Genomic DNA, 19,706 nt, shown 5'->3' with positions numbered 1-19,706 from the left:
AAATAAAAAATTAGATTATTAATTAATTATTTAATTTCAAATTTTAAAATTTGAAAAATTAGGATTAATATTTAAATGCATTCATATTAGATACGATTATTTCTAATCTCACCGTCGCCGTCATCGTTCTCTGATCTTCACGTCGCGCCACTGTACTCCGCCGGCCGCACCGATGCGGCCGCAGCCTCCTTCCGTAGCAAAGGCTGACAAACTCTATATTATGTAAGTTCCATTGCTCTTACACATAAAAACACTATAATTGATGATTGAGCATTGTTGCTAGCTAAGTTCTAAGTGAAATTTGAACATCAGAAAAAGGGGAAGGGACGAAGGTAGAAAAAGAAGCAGAAGCATCACAATAACCACGTAAATAATGGGCTTCCTGAGGAGTGATGCCCAAGGAAGTGAGCAACGCAGGCTAGCAATTATGCGTGATGAGGGTGATTGTAGAGCAACAGTTGTAGCTAATATGAGTGACGCCGCCAATGCTAAAGTAAAGGAGCACGCTGCATAGCAACTCCGGTAACGGAGGTGGCACGTGCACCCACAAGCTGTCCAAGGGTTAACAATGTCTCATATCCAATGAGGAGGGTGTGGAGTGAAGGGGGCTTGATCATGGTTGCTTCTTTTGTCTATTCATTTCCTTCTTCTTATATTTCAATGGCTAGTTTAGGATGGTCATTTGATGTGAATGATTATTTTGATTGGATTGGGTTTAGTTATATATAATTAAAATATGTTGGATGTTCATTTTATTAGTTACACAAATGATTATTTTTATACTTAAGTGGATGGTTATTTTTACTAGGGGTGAGCGACATCGGTGGCAACATGTGGCAAGTCAAGCAGCGACGGTGAAGTTGGATAATTATTGATGAATGTGAGGATGGTAGTCGGTTGAGAAAGAAGAGGATATTAGAGTGAAATGCTTTGGTAAATTAAGGTTTGGGATGGTTATTTTTTTAATAACTAAGTAGATTTTTTTATTTAGATAATTTATGGTGTATTTTTTATTTTTTACATGTATTGGGCTAAATCTACAGCTCATTGTTTACATTGTTTAGATTTTCTATTGTCTCTCTATCAGAGTTGTAAAAAAAATTGTCTTTAGCGGCAATATATACTAACACTTTTATCAACAATTAAACATGAGTTGTATTACTTTTTATCGCTAAAAGATTTTAGTGTCGATAAAAAATTTTTTAATAGCTACAAATCCTATCATTTTTAGCAACCATTATTCTCACAAATTTATATGGCCACTAAAACTAATTGTAGAATTTTTCATTTTGTTCACTTTTAGTTATTATTATTATTTTATCTAAAACTTTAAAAACCTTTTAATTATATTATAGTAATTGTTTTTACATAAAAAAAATATACAAATAAAATAATTATAACTGAATAGAAAATTTCATTAATTTTCAAGTAACATTGTAATTTGTCACCAAATCTAAATATCTTTCCTGTTGAGTTTTACTTCAATCTTTATCGTTGCTTAAAGTGAATCAAGTTACAGAACATGCTTAGTGCACATTTAAAATGCGGCTTTTTTATTGAAATAAATAAACAAAAAACATTATTTCTTTAAATACGCACCTCTGAAAATTATTACTTAAATACGCACTACCATTTCTTGGTCACCACCCACAAAATGAATTTAGTCTCTATTTCATATATGCCACCCACGAAATGGAGCCAAAACTGATATAAGAAGTGTTGACCACCATCTCAATCCTGCAACCCGCGAAATGGAGCCAAAGCTGACATGAGCCAAGTGTCCTTTTTCTCCCACCACGCAATTATTTTTTCACTCCCATTCCATTTAGTTTCACCATTTTACCCCCTTGCACATAAATATTTTTATCACCAGACTTCATAATAAAATATTTTTAAAAAATTAATAATTAAATTATTTTTTTTAAAATACCTATTTTTTAATAATTTTTTAATTATTAAATTATGATTTTACTAAAATTTTTGTTAATAATTATTTTTATATTTTACTATTAATTTTCGATATCAATATATATTATTTTAACATTAAATAAAAGTTTTTTTATTATTATTAATATGTATAACAATTAATATATATTGATATTCAAAAATAATCTTATTAAAATTTTTTATTTAATGTTAAAATAATATATATAGATATCAAAAGTTAATAGTAAAATATAAAAAAAAAATTTAAAGGGTATTTTAGTAAAATTATAATTTAATAATTAAAACATTATAGAAGGATATTTTAGAAAAAAAATAATATAATTATTAAATTTTTTTAAAAATACAATTTAATCAATAAAATGATAATTTATTAAGAAGTATTTTAGTAAGCAAAATTTAATGAAGAAAAATAAAACTTTTGTTAATAGATATTTTTTTTAAAAATAATATATTTTTTCAACTAGGTATCCTTTAAAAATGACACAATATTCAGCCTTTTATTACAATAATTAAAAAAATTAAAATAAACACATCTAAAAATTATGAATAGATTTACTATCTTTTTAAAATTAATACACATTCAAAATACAAACTAAATAAAACTGAAATTTTAAATTTACTGTGTAATTTCTATATTTTGGAAGTGTTTCAAAAATATTTTTTGTATAACTTTATAATTTTAGATGTGTTACAATTATTTTTTAATGTTTAAGTTTAAATTTTAGATTTATGATTTTGGATGTGTTTTAAAAATAATTTCTATATAACTTCATAATTTTAGATTTATGATTTTGGATGTGTTTTAAAAATATTTTTTGTATAATTTAATAATTTTAGATGTGTTACAATTAAAAAAATTACAATTAAAAATATTTTAGTTTGTATAAATAATTGTATTCGATCATTCATCACTACAAAATCGTAAAACAGATCCTGCATTTTATCAAAGGTACAATAAGTAAGGGATTAATTTTTTTTTAAATGCACTGACTTTGAATTCTTTTTTTCTCCAGATACAAATTAGAATATTGTAGCACAACAGACGAAAGAAAAAACGTAAAAAAAGAAAATAATAACTAATTATGAAGTAGGTAGGAAGTTAGAGAAATTTTAGTTTTTAAAATTTAAATTAATTTTAATTATAAATGTGTATCCTAAAAAATAGGAATATGTTTTAATTAAATAATATTAAAGACTGACCAAACACTAAATTTTGTTCTACAATTAGCATTTTCCTAAAATGATATAATATGCTACGGTAATGGTAGAACTACACCAACTCGAATATGTCAGGAGCGGGATGCTCCATTTCGCATGCGCCGCCCTTGATGTCGCCATTTCGCTGCTGCCTCCAATGATGTGCAGTTCTCCATTTCGTGGGTGACAGAATTGAAATGGTGGTCAATGCTTCTCATGTGAGTCTTGGTTTCATTTCGTGGATGGCATTTATGAAATGGATGCTAAACCCATTTTGTGGCTGATGATCAAGAGGTGGTGCTGCGTATTTAGATAATAATTTTCAGGGATGCGTATTTAGGGAAATAATGTTTTTTGATTATTTATTTCAATAAAAAAGCCTTTAAAATGCTATGAGAATTGAAGACAAGCTGAAGGAAGATCATATTAAAATACCAAATCTAGCAATTTTAACTTGTGTTCTTAGAATATAAATGAGCTAAACCCATTAAATATTAAAGACTTAAAAGAGAGGAGCATTGATTGCCACGACCCACGAGTTTACAACTTTTTGAACTAATAGATACTCACAGAACACTACAAAGATTTTCTGGTCCGTTATGCAATCAACAAATTTTTGTCTCTGCATATCAAATAATTTGAGAGTAATTTGGTTTATTCTGTATACCTTTAATTAAAGCAATCAGAGACTACTTTATGGCGTGTCGGAGCAATCAAACACTTGTACTATTCATTGTGTAAATTATTTCCGTTGCTAGAGTTATAAGAAATTGACAATTCCCCTTGACTAAATTAATTTGACATGTCTTAGATTTTATATAATGCCGATCGAGGTAAATGAAATTATTAGGATCATATTGATAGTAATGCTTATTAATTTAACTATGTTAGTATCAAGGAAGTTGCACACATTTAGATACTTGACGGAAGCACAAAACATTGAACACTGATGATGTTAGTATGTTACATTAATTATGTCACAAGAAAAATTTTCTAATGGATTTGGATATATGAATCGTAGAGGATAAGAACTCTTTAGATATGAAAGATAGTAAATCACCAATATAACTTATATATCGGTACAAAAATGTAACAAATCCTCAATGAGAAAAACAAAACAAGGAAATATCATCGGTTAATGCAATTAGTAAAAATGATGGTGGTTAAAATCGAATAGGTAATCGAACCGATTAAATTATTAGTTTATTAATTTATTGATTTAATTGGTATTAGTTAAACTGATAAAATTAATTTTACATAAATAAAAAATATAAAATAATTAAAAATTTAAAATTAAAATTTAAAATATATATATTCATTAATTTTTTTTAAATTAGTCAAATTTTAACAAATTATAATCAATAAATTATAATCTGATAATTATTAAATAAGTATATAAAATTTTAGTATTTTTCATAATAAAAATTTTTTATTTTATTTTTATATTAAAGTAACTATTTTTTATTTTAATAACTAACTAATTAGTTTATATTTATTATAATGTTATATAATATATGTATTTTTTGAAAAATAATATTTATAAATATCATATAAATAAAAAATAATTATATTATAATTAATAAAAATATTTGATATTTTTTATTTATACATATTTAAAAATATTTATATTAATAGCTATGGATAATAAAAAATATAATTAATTTAAATATAAGTGAGTATAAAAAAATTAAAATAACATCTAAAATAATTAATCATTAGCATATAAAATAATAAAGAAGAACATAATTTAGTGGCCAAGAAAGCATACAATTATAAAAAAGACTTAAATTTAAACCACATTTTTATTAATTTTAGAATTTTGTTTCAAACAGTTTAATTGAATCGATTTTGATTGATTCTTATCCTTAAATAGTTTTAAAATTGGATCGGACCATTTGACAGTTTGATTTACTAATTTTTCGGTCGAATCGATCAATCCGATCTAATTTTTACAACTATGATAAAAACAGCAAATACATAGTAAGGCATCATGTCATATTTATTCATGAGATATATAAATCATATTAGAGGAGAAACTAAGCACAAGGTAGTAATGAGCAAATTACCTTTGTAACCTTAGGACGGAGCTACCTAGCTTTTATAATAAGTTTTTAATAATAGTTGCATAGTAATACTTTGTCTCAAAAAGTTACTCCATTACTTTATTGAATTTTAATTTTTCCATAATAATATATACTAGCTTCATATAATTAGTTGCAAAACAAATTAATTTGTAATAATACTAACAAAATAATAATAGTAATACAAAATATTGCACCATCAATTTGTTGCAACACAAATTAACAAGAAGTTAGAAAAATAGATTGAATAGAATAAAGACGAGAAAATGCTTAATAAAATCAAGATTCACATTGAGAAGAAAATTAGAATCTAAAACACGATTCAAATTTTAATAAAACAGAAAAAGTTTGATTGCGAAAAAAATTTAGATATTCATTAAGATTGAAAAGAAAACCAAAAAAAATTTGAGCTATAATAAAAAAGATGGAATAACGAAGATAAAAAAAATTAAAAAATAGATAAAGTAACATATATAAAGATGTAATAGAAAGGACAGAAAAAAAGAAGGAGATGAAAGTAGAGAAGAGGATGGAGATAAACATCCGAAAAAGATAATATGTTATTTTCAAAGAGAATAACAAATACTTAATCACTTGTTTGTAAATAAGTGGTTGAGTGTTTTTATTATTTTTAAAATCTTTTATTTTTATAGTGTCAATTTTAAATTGTCATTACAATCTTTAGTATTAATGACAAATGTATGATTGTTAATTTGTTATCAAAAAATGATTTTCAAAAGATAAATTATGACAGTAACATTATTGTCACAAAAAAAAAAAATATTTTTTCCCTTTTGTAATGATGACGATGACATGTAGTGGGCAGAGAAGAAAAAAAAGGCTCGAACAAGAAGCACGGTAGAAATCAAAAGAACAAAAATGTGAGACAGTGAGAGAGAAGGATTATCTATGCAATTGAGATAGAGACTCAGAAAGAAATGGATCGGAGGAGGGTATGAGAGACGAAAAAAGTGAAAAAAAAATTGCAAAGAGAATTAAGAGGATTTGAGAAGAAAGAGAGAGAGTGAAAAAGTGAAAAAACAAGACAGAGAGAATTTAGATGATTTAAGAATTAAAATTTAACAACTAATATATATTAAGAATTTTGAAGTAATTTTATTTTATTATCTATTTTTCTCTCCATCTCTTTGTTTTTTTTTCTCACTATATTTAGAATCTGATATCTTTATTTTTAACAAATTGTTAGCTAAACCTTTCTTTTATTATAATATAACTATTTTAATTAAATCTTAGAACTTTTGAATATATAATCTAAATAGATTAAAATCTTTTTTTATTTTCAAAAGTTTTAAAAATATTACTCTCTATATTTCGGGCCTCTTATTAGTTAAAATTTGGTTAAAAGTTAACTCTACACCTAATATTACTCTTAATTATACAAAAATATTTAGAAAACAATAAAAAATAATTTAAAATAACATAAAATTATTTTATTTTATAAATGATTAATTATTACTAAAATAATTAAAATATTATTAAATTAAACAAATAATTTTAAAATGTTATTTCTATCTCTATCGTTATCTAATGACTAATGCAAGACAAGATGCGACAACCAGTTGTTTCATGTTTGCAGCTTGTCAACGAAACGACGTTTCTCATTCTCTTCTCAATCTTTTCCAGTTTTTCGTAATTGGCGCAGACTTCAACATGTTCCATACGTTGCTGCTTCTGATCGATTTTTTCCCTCCATATTATAATCTACGATAATGACATCTTAATTTTGTGTGATAAATTCCTAAATCATATTGAATTAGGTGCACACTCATTTGATTCAAATATTATGAAATAATTCTTTTTCAAAACTTTAGTCTGCTAGATAAATTAAGATATGTATGTGATTACTTTACTTTTATGCTGGTTGACATGTTTTTTGTTCATTTTCTTTTTCTAAATTTAAGGTATAGACTACACAAATTCTTCTGTATTTTGTGCTTAAAATTATTTATTTTTATTAAGAAGAATAAAAATAAGAAAATTTAACCTATTTTATATTTTAATTATAAAAATTCTTATATCATATTACAAACTAATTCTCCTAAACCAAAAAACAGTTACATTGAACTACAAGATTAACTTTGTATCTTATAATTAATTTGTTTGTAAAAACAGAGTGTCGTAAAATTATTTATGTGTGATTATACATAACTATATGTTATTTTATATGATAAAACTATTTATTTTAAAAATTAAATTATTAAATAAAATCACATAAATATTATGTACCTAACAAATGTATGATAAATCTGTGTGTGGGCCTCTACGTTCATTTGATAGATTTTGCTGGAACTATGTAAGATATATGATATGATTGAACCGTAATTGGTTAGAGCATTAAAGCCTAAAGGTGATGAGTCAATAATGGTGTCAATTTGATATTAAAAATAATAAAGAATAAAAATAAGTACACTTAGAATATATCAGCTTAATTTTAATATATTAATAATATAAAATGTTTTATATAATTATTTAATTCATAAATTATATTATTAGATTAGTTTAATTTTGATGTACTGATAGTATAAAGCGTTTTATTAAGTCGTATAATCATATTTATTTTTTTAAATGACTATTCACACAGTCAGTAATCGGTATAAGAGATAATTATTTTTATTATGTAGTATTACATAATTAAATATAAATATAAAATTATTTTATACAGTACATCAAAATTAAATTTTAATTTGATATATATAAAAAATTATTTTATATTAATTCTATATGGAATTTAAATTCAAAATATATACGACAAATTTCCAATCAATATTATGTGCTCGGGAGGAAATGGATAACAACGAAGGCAACATGAACAAGATCACTTTGCAGACGTGGTATATAACTTTAATGACCAAGTTGCAGCGCACCGTCGCCGTTTCTTTAAAATTTGTTGTCCTGTTTGGCTGTTTTTTATTTCATGATTGCAACGCACTAACGCATTCGTTGATGACACTCGAGCAGTGTCTTATTCGTTCTGTCGTTCTAATCATATCCTTCTAGTTGTGTTGGTTTGATTTTGATATAAAACGTCTTGAATATTAGCCCCACAAGAATAAAAATTTGCTAAGGCGGTGTCCTACATCTAACAATCATAGAGGCCCAAAAAGTTCCACATTCACCAAGGGACATCCTCAATTTTATCTTTCATTATCTGTATTGCCTTAGCCCTTAGGCTTCTGTTCTACTGGAACATTGTTATGACTGGTAGCCTTTCTAATGAATAGAGTATTATTCACAAATTAGGCACGCCTTCCTTTTAATTTAGTCGAACTCTATTAGTGAAAGATTTATAATTTTTTTCTGAGTTTAATTTTAATGCATTAATTTTTTAAATAACTATTTATATTGTCAAGATAAAAAATAGTTATTTTCATTTTATTTTATTTTTCTTTTAACGAAGATAGAGATATTCGAATCCGTAACCTCTTAAATGAATATAAGGAGACTATGCTATTTGAGTTATAATTCATTGACAAATAATTATTTTTATTAATATAATGATATGTAATTAAATGTACGTATAAAACTGTTGAGTAAATATCCCATCCGACCCTTGTCCATTTTTACGAAGGACAAGACGTCTGTGTAAAAAAAAGGGGACATTTCAGTTCTCAACCTTTTTATTTTAGGACAATATGACTCCTTTATTAAAAAATATGTTAAATAGTAACAAAATTAATTTTGTGGGAGTTTTATTTGTAATTTGGGGGGTTTTAAACACTTACAAACTATTAATAAATTATTTTTAAAAAATTCCTTCACCGATGGTTAAGTGGAGAAAGATCATTGCTGAAAATGATATCGCAGGAGAAAAAAGTAATTGCAGCACGAAGACTTTTTAAAGAGAAAAAATAACATCGAACAATAAATGAAATAAGATAATATTAATATTGATGATATTTGTATTGGTGACGATGAAAGTAAAAGAAATAACAATGGTGACAAAATATGGTTATACAACATAAATGGTAGAGGTAAAATTGATAATGATGAGAATAAAGAAGATGGTGATAATAGTGATCATAGTTGATTATATCATTGAAAAAATATTTGTGGAAGATTTAAAACTCCCCACAAATTACAAATAAAACTTCTACAAAATTAATTTCCATTATTATTTAATAAATATTTTGACAGAAGAATCACATTATCCTAAAATAAAAAAGTTAGAAGATCGAAATATCCCTTTTTTTATAAACAATAAACACCTTATACTTTGTGAAAACAAACCGCAAGTTAGGTCTTTACTCATGAAATGTTAGTATAAAAGAGTAATACAATAGAATCAACAAAATTTATCATTTTTAACCAATATTTAATTAATTATAAATTTTAATAATATAAAAATAAAATATTGATTCAAAATATTCATTAATATTGATAAAAAAAATTAATTCTAATATTTTTCATAATATAATCCGGTTTTAATAGAGAGTGAACTCTTCTTTAACTAACAATGAGCATAAAGTAATAAGTAGCAAAAAAAAAAAAAAAAAAAAGAAATATTAGTTGATTATTAATTAAAAATTGGTTTCTAATCTTCTACCAATATGATAACAGTGAAACAAAAAATATCGATGAAATGTTTTTTTTTATGATTACAAATTCACATATCTCTAAAGAAGGAAGTAGAAAAAAATAATGATGAAACCTATATGAAACTTTTAATAACTCATTTATATAGACATGATCTTTAATGAATTATATAACTAATAATGCTAAATGGCCAACAGATTTTATTATTTTTTGTTAGCATTTTTAGTTAATGATCTAATTTCTTTTATTTAATAATCTAACAATATATTTTTAATTTATATTTTTAAATATTATTAATTAATTACTAATAAAAAATAAATAAATTTTACTAATTCTCTAATATTTCTTTTATACAATAACGAGTCAAACTGAGTTCTTCACTTTTAAGGCTAAAAGACTCAAGTTGAAAACCTTAGATGTTCAAGAATCAACATCATATATAAAACTAAAAATAAATTGTTACAAAGTTATTGACATAAGCCTTATTACAAATTAAAAATCTCTTGTTACAAAAAAGATGTTATATTTTAAAAATAAGTATATTTTGTAACAAAATTTTTAACAAAAGATGTTATGAATTCAGATATTTTTTGTATTACAAAACTTTGAGAATCATGCAACAGTATAAAAAGACAATATATGATACAACAAAGTCAACTCCAAAATTATTAAGATCTTGGCATATAAGATCTTATCATATCCATTCACATTATTCTTTTTCCAAATTTGCTTTTATGTAGTTTAGTTTATAGAAATAATTGTTGTGATGACAAATATAATTGTTGGATTAAGAATATAGCCCAAATTATTTTGTGATTTAATGTGTGTGTTAAGTGTAACAGGTTACAGGTATGACTTAAGTTCATGAGAAGAGCTGTTAGATAATTCATTCTGACGAAGCAACAATAATGTGATCAAAATAATGGCTTAGATTATATTAGTTCCAACTTGGTGAAAAAGAAAAGAAAATGATAGAATTAGAGCACTAATCATTAGCAAAGACAAGGGGATCGGAAATCAAGATAGTACACTTGGCACCAATCAAGCGGAAACAATGATATTAGAATTGGTGATTTTGTTGCTGGCATAACAATGGAAAAAGATAGAGTTGTGGAACAGAATTTGAATTACGAAAAGAAACTGTTGGAGTGTTACTTAACAGCAAAAACAACAGCACAAATTTGAGAAGAGACACAGGATTTAAAGCACACTCCACATGAGAGTCATTCTTCCTCTTTTTTCTAAGTTATTAAGTGAGGGCTAATTTTTTGAGGGCTAATTTTTTTTTTTTTTATATTATTTATCAATATATGTAATTTAGGAAATATTTATTAATTTATGTAATATTATTTAGAATAATTACTTAAATTAGTTCTCGAAATTTTTAAGATTGGATATTTTAGCCTTTCAATTTTTAAAACACATACAAAATTCTCCCAAATTTAACTTTGCCAGATAAATTAATTCTTGTCTTTGTTTCTCCATCAATGACAAACAAAAATGCTGACATGGAGGCATGAATAAGCACACATAGACAGTTCAATTGTTTGCATATACAAATAGGATAAATTAGTCCCTAAACTTAAGGTTTCAAAACTATGTCGTTTTTAATCTATCTCAAATTATTAGGCTTTTTTTTTTCATTCTCAAAAAGATAATAACACCCTTCGTTCATTGATTCTGCATTTCTAATAATCAAATATTTTCTTCTGAAACCAATCTCACTGTCATAAATTCAAACTTCTCTTCCATCAAACTCAAGCTCTTTCAAACCACAAGGACATTTGAATGAAAGAAACAACTAATGAACCAAAGTACTAATACAACAACCACCACCAATTAACGTGAGAAATAAAAAACCAATTTAAAACAAGCAATCACCACCGATCAACAACTAAAAACGTGTTAGGATTTGGTTGAATTAGTCCCACATTGCTTAGGATAGCAAATGGAGTGGGTGGCCTAGGCTATAAATATGAGGCTAAGTTCTCCATTTGTTTTTGCACCAGTCAGAAACACTTTAAGCTTGTATCTGATTTTTCTTTTCCTCTGTACTCTTTGAATAGAGAGTGTTGTGAGGTGTAGTTAGATATTTGCTTTGAGAGAGTGTGGGTGTACTGGGGTGCCGGTGTTAAAGAGAAAGAAGTCTATGTGTTGTAACAATTTTCACATAGTGATATTCTCTGGTTGTCATTTGACAACGGCCGTGGTTTTTTCTCCGGTAATTGGAGTTTTCACGTTAAATTCTTGTATTGTGATTGTGTCCATTTTATTCCTCTGTCAAAGGTGTTTTCTCAAGGGGGAATGGTGTTTTATTCCCAACAAGTGGTATCAAGAGCTTCGGTTCGGTGGGATTTATTCTTAGTATGCTTTGTAGTTGCAGCCTAGTCTGACCTTCCACATCAGAAAAGAATTTTGTCCTGTGGCTTGAGGTTGATCTTTGGTTGCTGTTGTTGTTGCTGGAAGGCAGTGTGACACTGTGAGAGTGCAGTTTGGAAAGGTTCTGGCTAAGGAAAGACTTGATATTTAAGTGTGTCCATTGTGACCCACCTCTCTTTCCTGGGGACCCTTCCTAGTGCACGGTTGAGTTATACTATTCCAGTATACGGTTGCAACAATGTCAGGATATTCAAGTGCTGTGAAGCTTGAAATAGAGAAATTTGATGGAAGAATCAATTTTGGCTTGTGGCAAATACAAGTCAAGGATGTGTTGATACAATCAGGTTTGCACAAGGCGTTGAAGGAGAAGATCTCTGGTTGCTCTCTCTATGAGAGAAGATGATGTTCTCTAGAAGACAAGAAGTATCCTCATGGTATTACCGCACTGCCATGGATAAGGATGAGTTGTGACAATCGGGTCCACAATTGCACACGGACATTGGTTGGCGTTGAGATGCAAGGTGTGTGGCGGAGTTAGGTCGATGGCTGAAGAACTTCCAGGAAAAGCCAATTTGGAAGTTGCACCATGAATTTTCAGCAAGGTTTCGATCTGTACCAAGGTGAAATGCTTGGAGTGGTCTAATTCCAAGTGAGTATACTTTCATGGTGGAGTATGATAGTTCTCTGAACTATGATTGTCGGTATAGACAATGGCAGCAAAGAATTGTCGGTGTTGACAATGGAAGCTGAAGATGTGTGACTATTTCAATCAAGGTGGAGATTGTTAGGATTTGGTTGAATTAGTCCCACATTGCTTAGGATAGCAAATGGAGTGGGTGGCCTAGGCTATAAATATGAGGCTAAGTTCTCCATTTGTTTTTGCACCAGTCAGAAACACTTTAAGCTTGTATCTGATTTTTCTTTTCCTCTGTACTCTTTGAATAGAGAGTGTTGTGAGGTGTAGTTAGATATTTGCTTTGAGAGAGTGTGGGTGTACTGGGGTGCCGGTGTTAGAGAGAAAGAAGTCTATGTGTTGTAACAATTTTCACATAGTGATATTCTCTGGTTGTCATTTGACAATGGCCGTGGTTTTTTCTCCGGTAATTGGAGTTTCCACGTTAAATTCTTGTGTTGTGATTGTGTCCATTTTATTTCTCTGTCAAAGGTGTTTTCTCAAGGGGGAATGGTGTTTTATTCCCAAGAAAACGAAATAAAAATTCAATTGAAAATCTTTCTGAGAAACTTAAGGAAGGAAAGGAACGAGAAGTTAGGCTTACATGAGAAAGAAGGCTTTGATGGTAATGGCTGGAAAAGGAGGAAGATGGGAAGCCACATTCGAAAAATCTTTCTGTTATGTTCTTCCTATTCAGGTGGCTAGATGACGTGAACCCAGCAGCGACATCTAGAACTGGAAGGTATGTCTGGAGGCGAGCGCGATGTGAAGAGGAAGACGATGAGAAGGCGACAGCGATTGCAGGTCAGTAAACTAGAACTGAAATCGCGACTTCAAGTTCAGGGAGAGGAAGAATGGCGGAACAGATAGCTGGATAAGGGAAAGAGCCGCAGAAGTGAGAATGGTGACCGGGAGGAAAATGGAGGAAGAACTATAAAATTTTGAAGTCCTAAGCCTAGGGACTAATTTGTCATATTGCACACGTGGATAACTAAGTGCCATATGTTTGTGTTCATGCCTCCATGTCAGCTTTTTTCATTTGTCATTGACAGAAAAAGACCAGCGATTGATTTGTCTGCTGGAGTTAAACTTGAGGAAGTTGTTTTGCATTTTTAAAAAGTTGGGAGACTAAAGTATTCGATCTTAAAAACTTCGGGGACTAATTTAAATAATTACTCTATTATTTATCTTATGTACAGCGTAAACGAGATAAGTCATAATTTTATTTAGCTTTATCTCATTTGCAACCAGATATATAGAGTTTGAAAAAAATATCTTGTTTACACTGTAAAGGAAATATGTGAATTATTATTAAAAAAATTTACGATTTAAATAATATCAATTTATTTTTTATTTTTAAATTAATTCAAACTTTTAGCATGTAGTTACTAATATCTTAACACAGTTACTAATATCTTAAAATGATTATATTATGTGTTTCAATACAATTTAATTTTATAAAACATTTTCAATTTGAATTTTGTTTAATCCAATTAGTACTTAAAAATATAAAAATTTGTGGAAGAGATTAAAACGATGGATATATTTGAGCAATTAGTACTAAAAAAATAAGTAGTTTCTACATACTCTCATTCTTTTAAAACAAGATTATTACTCTCCACTCTTTTTCTATTTTATTTACCCCATCAACCTCGCGCTTCATTCAATTTAATAACTTCCTACCCCTTATTTTTTTTCACTCACTAAATCTTTTAATTTTTAAGAGTGGCTACAATTATCACACTCCTTTCTTATCATGGAACCTGAACATTTTTTTCTTCCTTTTTTTTTTTAATTTAAATCAATTTAATTTACTTTATAATTTAATTTAAAAATTTTTATGTACTCTTTTTAAATACTAATTCAAATGTGTTGGTTTATAAGAAAATAATGTGCTAGTTTCAAATCACTGGTTTTAAAATAGTGAAGAGATACAATTCACTTACAAAAAATCACTCGCGATCAAATTAGACCAGATTCAAAATAGTAACAAAATATATCGATTTTTACTTTTTAAATTGATTCAAATTAAATTATTAATACTTTTTTATAATTTTGAAAAATTATATTTTTATACCTATAAAATATAATTTTTATACCTATAAATACATATATCTCGTTTACAATATAAACGGTAAAAGAGATATATTGAGTACATTAACTCCCACATATTACGGGTGCACCCTTTTTATTTGTCTAAAATTTGTACTCGTTTACAGTGTAAATGAGATATAATGTATAAACGAGATATATTCATAATTAATTTGTTTACACTATAAATGAAATAAATAATAGAATACAAAAATATAAATTGTGTCCAAATTACCTATATCGATAAATAAAATATTTAAAATATTTATTTTAAAAAAATCTCATTTTTGATTTATGTCTTAGGTTTTTAGGATTTCTTCTTCTCCTTCTTTCTATACAAAGAAAAAGCTAATATACTATATGAGAAAAACATGAAAAAGCTATAAGAGAAAGAGAGATTAGAAAGAAAATCTAACATTTACTTCTTTAGTTTTTATCTTGGTGATTAGGTAATTCTGGTACGGAGTTGGTTTAACGTGATAGGAATCTTTTGTTTAAAACTTCATGGAGCTTTCTTCAGTGATGAAAGTATAATTTAGCCCTTCAGAAGGACCAAATAACAAATTGAATTTACTTTAAAAGGAGGGACCGATTCACAAATAGCCTTTTGTGGTAAGAAAGTTTATACACAATGGGTACAACCCGAGGGAATTTATGGAACACTTTCAACATTATCTTGAGTTTATAACTAATGCTTTTTCTCAGTATTTCACAAAATGAGAAATACAAGAACAAAAAAAAGTTGTTTAATCTACCTACTCCATTACAGTTGTTCATATAGATTAGTCACAACTTTACTTTTTCTTTTAATTTAAATTATTGTTAATAGAAAATTTTAATTATCATACACACTTCATTGTTCTTAGGACTATCTGGACTAGATAATGGGTTTCATGCTGTCTGCTCAAGCCTTTTTTCTACGATAAAAGGAAGCCCGTGAAAATCAAATAAAAAAAACCAACAACCAACTATTTCGGCCCAAGTCCACAACGCAAAGTGGAATAGACTACACAAGAGAGAGAATCTATATACACTTGCCCCCCTTTTTGACTATCTGTCTTTATCCACAATCTTCATCACCTAAAGAGTCTACTTCAATGCTTTGCCTCCCACCAAAAAGTCTTTTAGACTCTCCTTGATGCCATTTTGTAACTGCACCACCTACGATTGATCAGGTAATCCATGCTGCTTTACTCACTTAATATCTCATAATCGTTGTGCTCTTCTCGTCTCCATGTCCATTTCATAGAGAATTGAAAAAACAAAACCCCATATGACATATAATGGCTCATTCTTAGTTTTTTTTAATCAACAATAGTCATTTTTAGTTGTATGTTTGTTTGTATTCTTTCTTTTTTTACACTTTCAGTAAACCTTAATTGCAGTGTTTTAGAAATGAAATGGGATCTCTCCCTCATTTTTTTTATGCTTTTAGTAAATCCAAATTGCACTATTTGAAAAAATAAAACGGGAGTTTTCCTTCCTTATTTTTCTTACGCTTTCAGTAGATCTTGAATTCCATTCTCATGCTGATTTGTATTACGTGCACATGTCTTCCTCTAGCGGTAAGCAACCAGCAACAAGTGTTCAAAGTCACCACCAATAAGATCATCTGTGTTTTTTAAAGCCAGTAATCAAGTTAAGCTCCTTCAAACTGGCAAGCCATAACCCCAAACCGTAATTCCCCTCCAAAACTGCTTTGGTATGACCTGCTAAGCTACTTCACAACAAAATTAGTTTTTCCTACAATGCTCAATGTCTTAACCATAGTTGTATGTTGTTGAACAGTCCCTTTTGATCACTCTAGATGCGCTACCGAACTGGAACCCCTAGATTAACCTAGTAGTCCCTGATGGAAGGAGTATCCATATTTAGTACTACTGGATACTACAGGAAGATGGCAACATCGCATTGACGTGAGGTTTGTCATAGTTCTACCGAATGTAACAAATCATTCAAGACTCCATTCTCTTTTTTAATCACAAAGGCAACTCCGATTTCCAAATCTGTATCTTTAATTTTGGTAGTCTCGAAAATACCTACCAGCCCCACCAGTTCGAAGGACAACCCTCTGAAACTAGAGGTAAGTTCAAGGGTAGCAAATGTATCATCAATCCTTCATCTGAGAGGGCTAAAGCTATTGTCGTAAAATTCAACACCAAATGCCTCTTCTTTGTAATGGATCTAACTAGCTCCATATTGTGCTCACACTTGTTGGTAAGTCAAACTAACCACAACTTCTTTTTTTAATACTAATTTTACATTGTATGCCTACACTAATTTATACTCATATATGTGCTTTTTGCTTTACTATCTATCTGTTACTAATTTGTTCTTGTGCTGCAATCAGCCAAACATGCCGCACCTGAGTCATTTCACATGTCAAAAGCACTCAATCCAACTTGCACATGGCCACATTGAGGTTACAACACGCTACACCAGATACAGTTGTAGAAGAGACAGTAGCTTTGGGGTAATTTCTGGAGTGTGGGCAGATTTTGCTCGCTTGTGCAACTTCAAGCTCGGATGTGTTGGAGTGTTCGAGGTTGTCATCCTCAGACCGGTGACAATCCATATGGTCCAAACCTTCTTGGCAGTTGGAAGCTAATGAATATATACATCCTTTTCGTACTTTATAAGACTCTCAATATGTAGGTTACACTATTATTTAACTTCGACATTGCTGCTGATACACTACATTAAGTATTTTAGAAAACTATCTCACTAGTTACAGGCGGTTTGTTTCCTCTTGTTTATGGCCATTACAGCCTAAATTACTAAGAAAATATGATTTATAAAACTTACCAGCCTAGTGTGGTCCATCTTCTGTTCTCTTCTTCTATGATTACACTAGTTATTGTACCAAATAAGTTACGTAATACAAGTCCTACACATTAGATATATGTGATTATACTTTATTAATCTTTTGCACCATTTCTTTAACAAAATTGCAACTACCTAAGTTATTATTATCTGTCTACATTATTGGTGCGAAATTAGAATACCACAACTGAACCGACAAGTGCACCGAGTCGTACTAAGTAATACCTCAGGTGAGTGAGGTTCGATCCCACGAGGATTGATGGATCAAGAAACAATGATTGAGTGATTTACTTAGTCAAACAAGCAGAAAATGATATTTTGAGAGTTTAATTGCATTAAATAGTAAATTCAGAGAATTGGAAGGCAAACAGTAAACTTGGTGTGAAAACTATGAGAGAAAACAGTTAAGGTTTCAGAGTTATTTATTTTTTGGAATTCTATTTCTTACCAACTATTTTAATCATACAAGATTTAATTCATGGCAAACTATATTTGACTAAATCCTATTTCTTAGTAATTTATTCTCCTCTAACCTAGTTAATCGCCAATTCCTTGGTCACTTAATTTTGATTAGAGGTTTAAGTCCAGTTCTAGTTTATTAACCACAAAAATCCTAATTACGCAAATATAAGAGGATTATATGTCACGTATCCCGTTAAGTCCAGATAATTAGTGTTTAGGAGGAATTGTTTTTGAGCTGTTGTTCAAGTAAATTACTTTTCCAAGATTTAACAAGAACTCAAATAGAACAAAGGTTATTCTTTCGATATACCCAAATCCCTAAGATGAAGAAGGAAAACAAATCCTTGAAATTGGAACAAATACATTAATCAAAATAGAATGGCAATAGTATTAATCCATAGAATAAACAGAGCTCCTAAACTTAATAGGGGAGGTTTAGTTGCTCATGGAGAAAGTAAACCCTAGTAGAGAAAAAGTGTCCGATTCTGAAAAGTGCGGAAGAAGAAAAGAATAAATCCTAGGCTAAGATCTCTTCTCCTTTTTTATCTAATCCTAATTAATGTAAAATATATTTTCTAAAACAAAATAATATATATTCTTATTGTAAACAAAATAAAGTTTTAATCAAAATCCTTAGAAGATCACGTTGCTGGACTCTTTGAGATGTGGGGACCACCAAAGAATCTGAAGCTGGCACCAAACTTGGGCCGGGCCAAGTTTGGTGCCACCCTACCTGCGAGAGTTACATGTCAATGATTGATCCTAGCACCAAACTTGGAATTCCCAAGTTTGGTGCCACCATGCCAGCATGAATGGAAGCCTTCCTTGATGATTATGGCACCAAACTTGGAGGTTGTCAAGTTTGGCGCCACCTTCTTGTGTTGTCCAGGTTCTGTTTCTTCCTTCTAAACTCTGTCAAATTCGTTTGAATGCTACCTGAAATAAACCAAATTGCACACAACTCAAAATAGCATTCATAGTGGCTTAAAATTCTTAAATCTTGATTAAACTTAACAAATTCAAATGCAAATTCAGTAGAAAAAGATAAGAAAGATGCTCACGCATCACAACACCAAACTTGAATTATTGCTTGTCCTCAAGCAACCGAAAATAATATAAGCTTAAGATGTGAATTTGCATGAGTTGAGTGTTCAATTAAGCTCCTATTTGTCTCAAAGTGGGGTTAACAATACTGAAACACCGAATAGTTTCGGCGTATCACTATCCTTTGAATCTTAGGAGTGTTAATGTCATTCGGAATTAGAATCCGGATAACATTATAAATTATCTTGCCTTTTTACTTCGGATTAATCCTTGAACACAGCATTTTTCTTTTCTTTTCTCTGGTGCTTTGCACCTTAAGCCTAGCTGTGACTTTAAATGCTTTGTCTCAAGCTTTACTTGACACAAAAATACCACAAGCACTTAACTGGGGAAATCTTTGAGTTCTAATTTCTCTTTTAGTTGCTCCCAGACAGTAGTGCTCAAAGCCTTTGGCA

Source organism: Arachis ipaensis, chromosome B1 (genome assembly GCF_059453495.1).
Source record: "Arachis ipaensis isolate K30076 ecotype BB chromosome B1, ASM5945349v1, whole genome shotgun sequence".
Classification (NCBI taxonomy): Eukaryota; Viridiplantae; Streptophyta; class Magnoliopsida; order Fabales; family Fabaceae; genus Arachis; species Arachis ipaensis.
Note: the sequence above shows the minus strand (reverse complement) of the source record.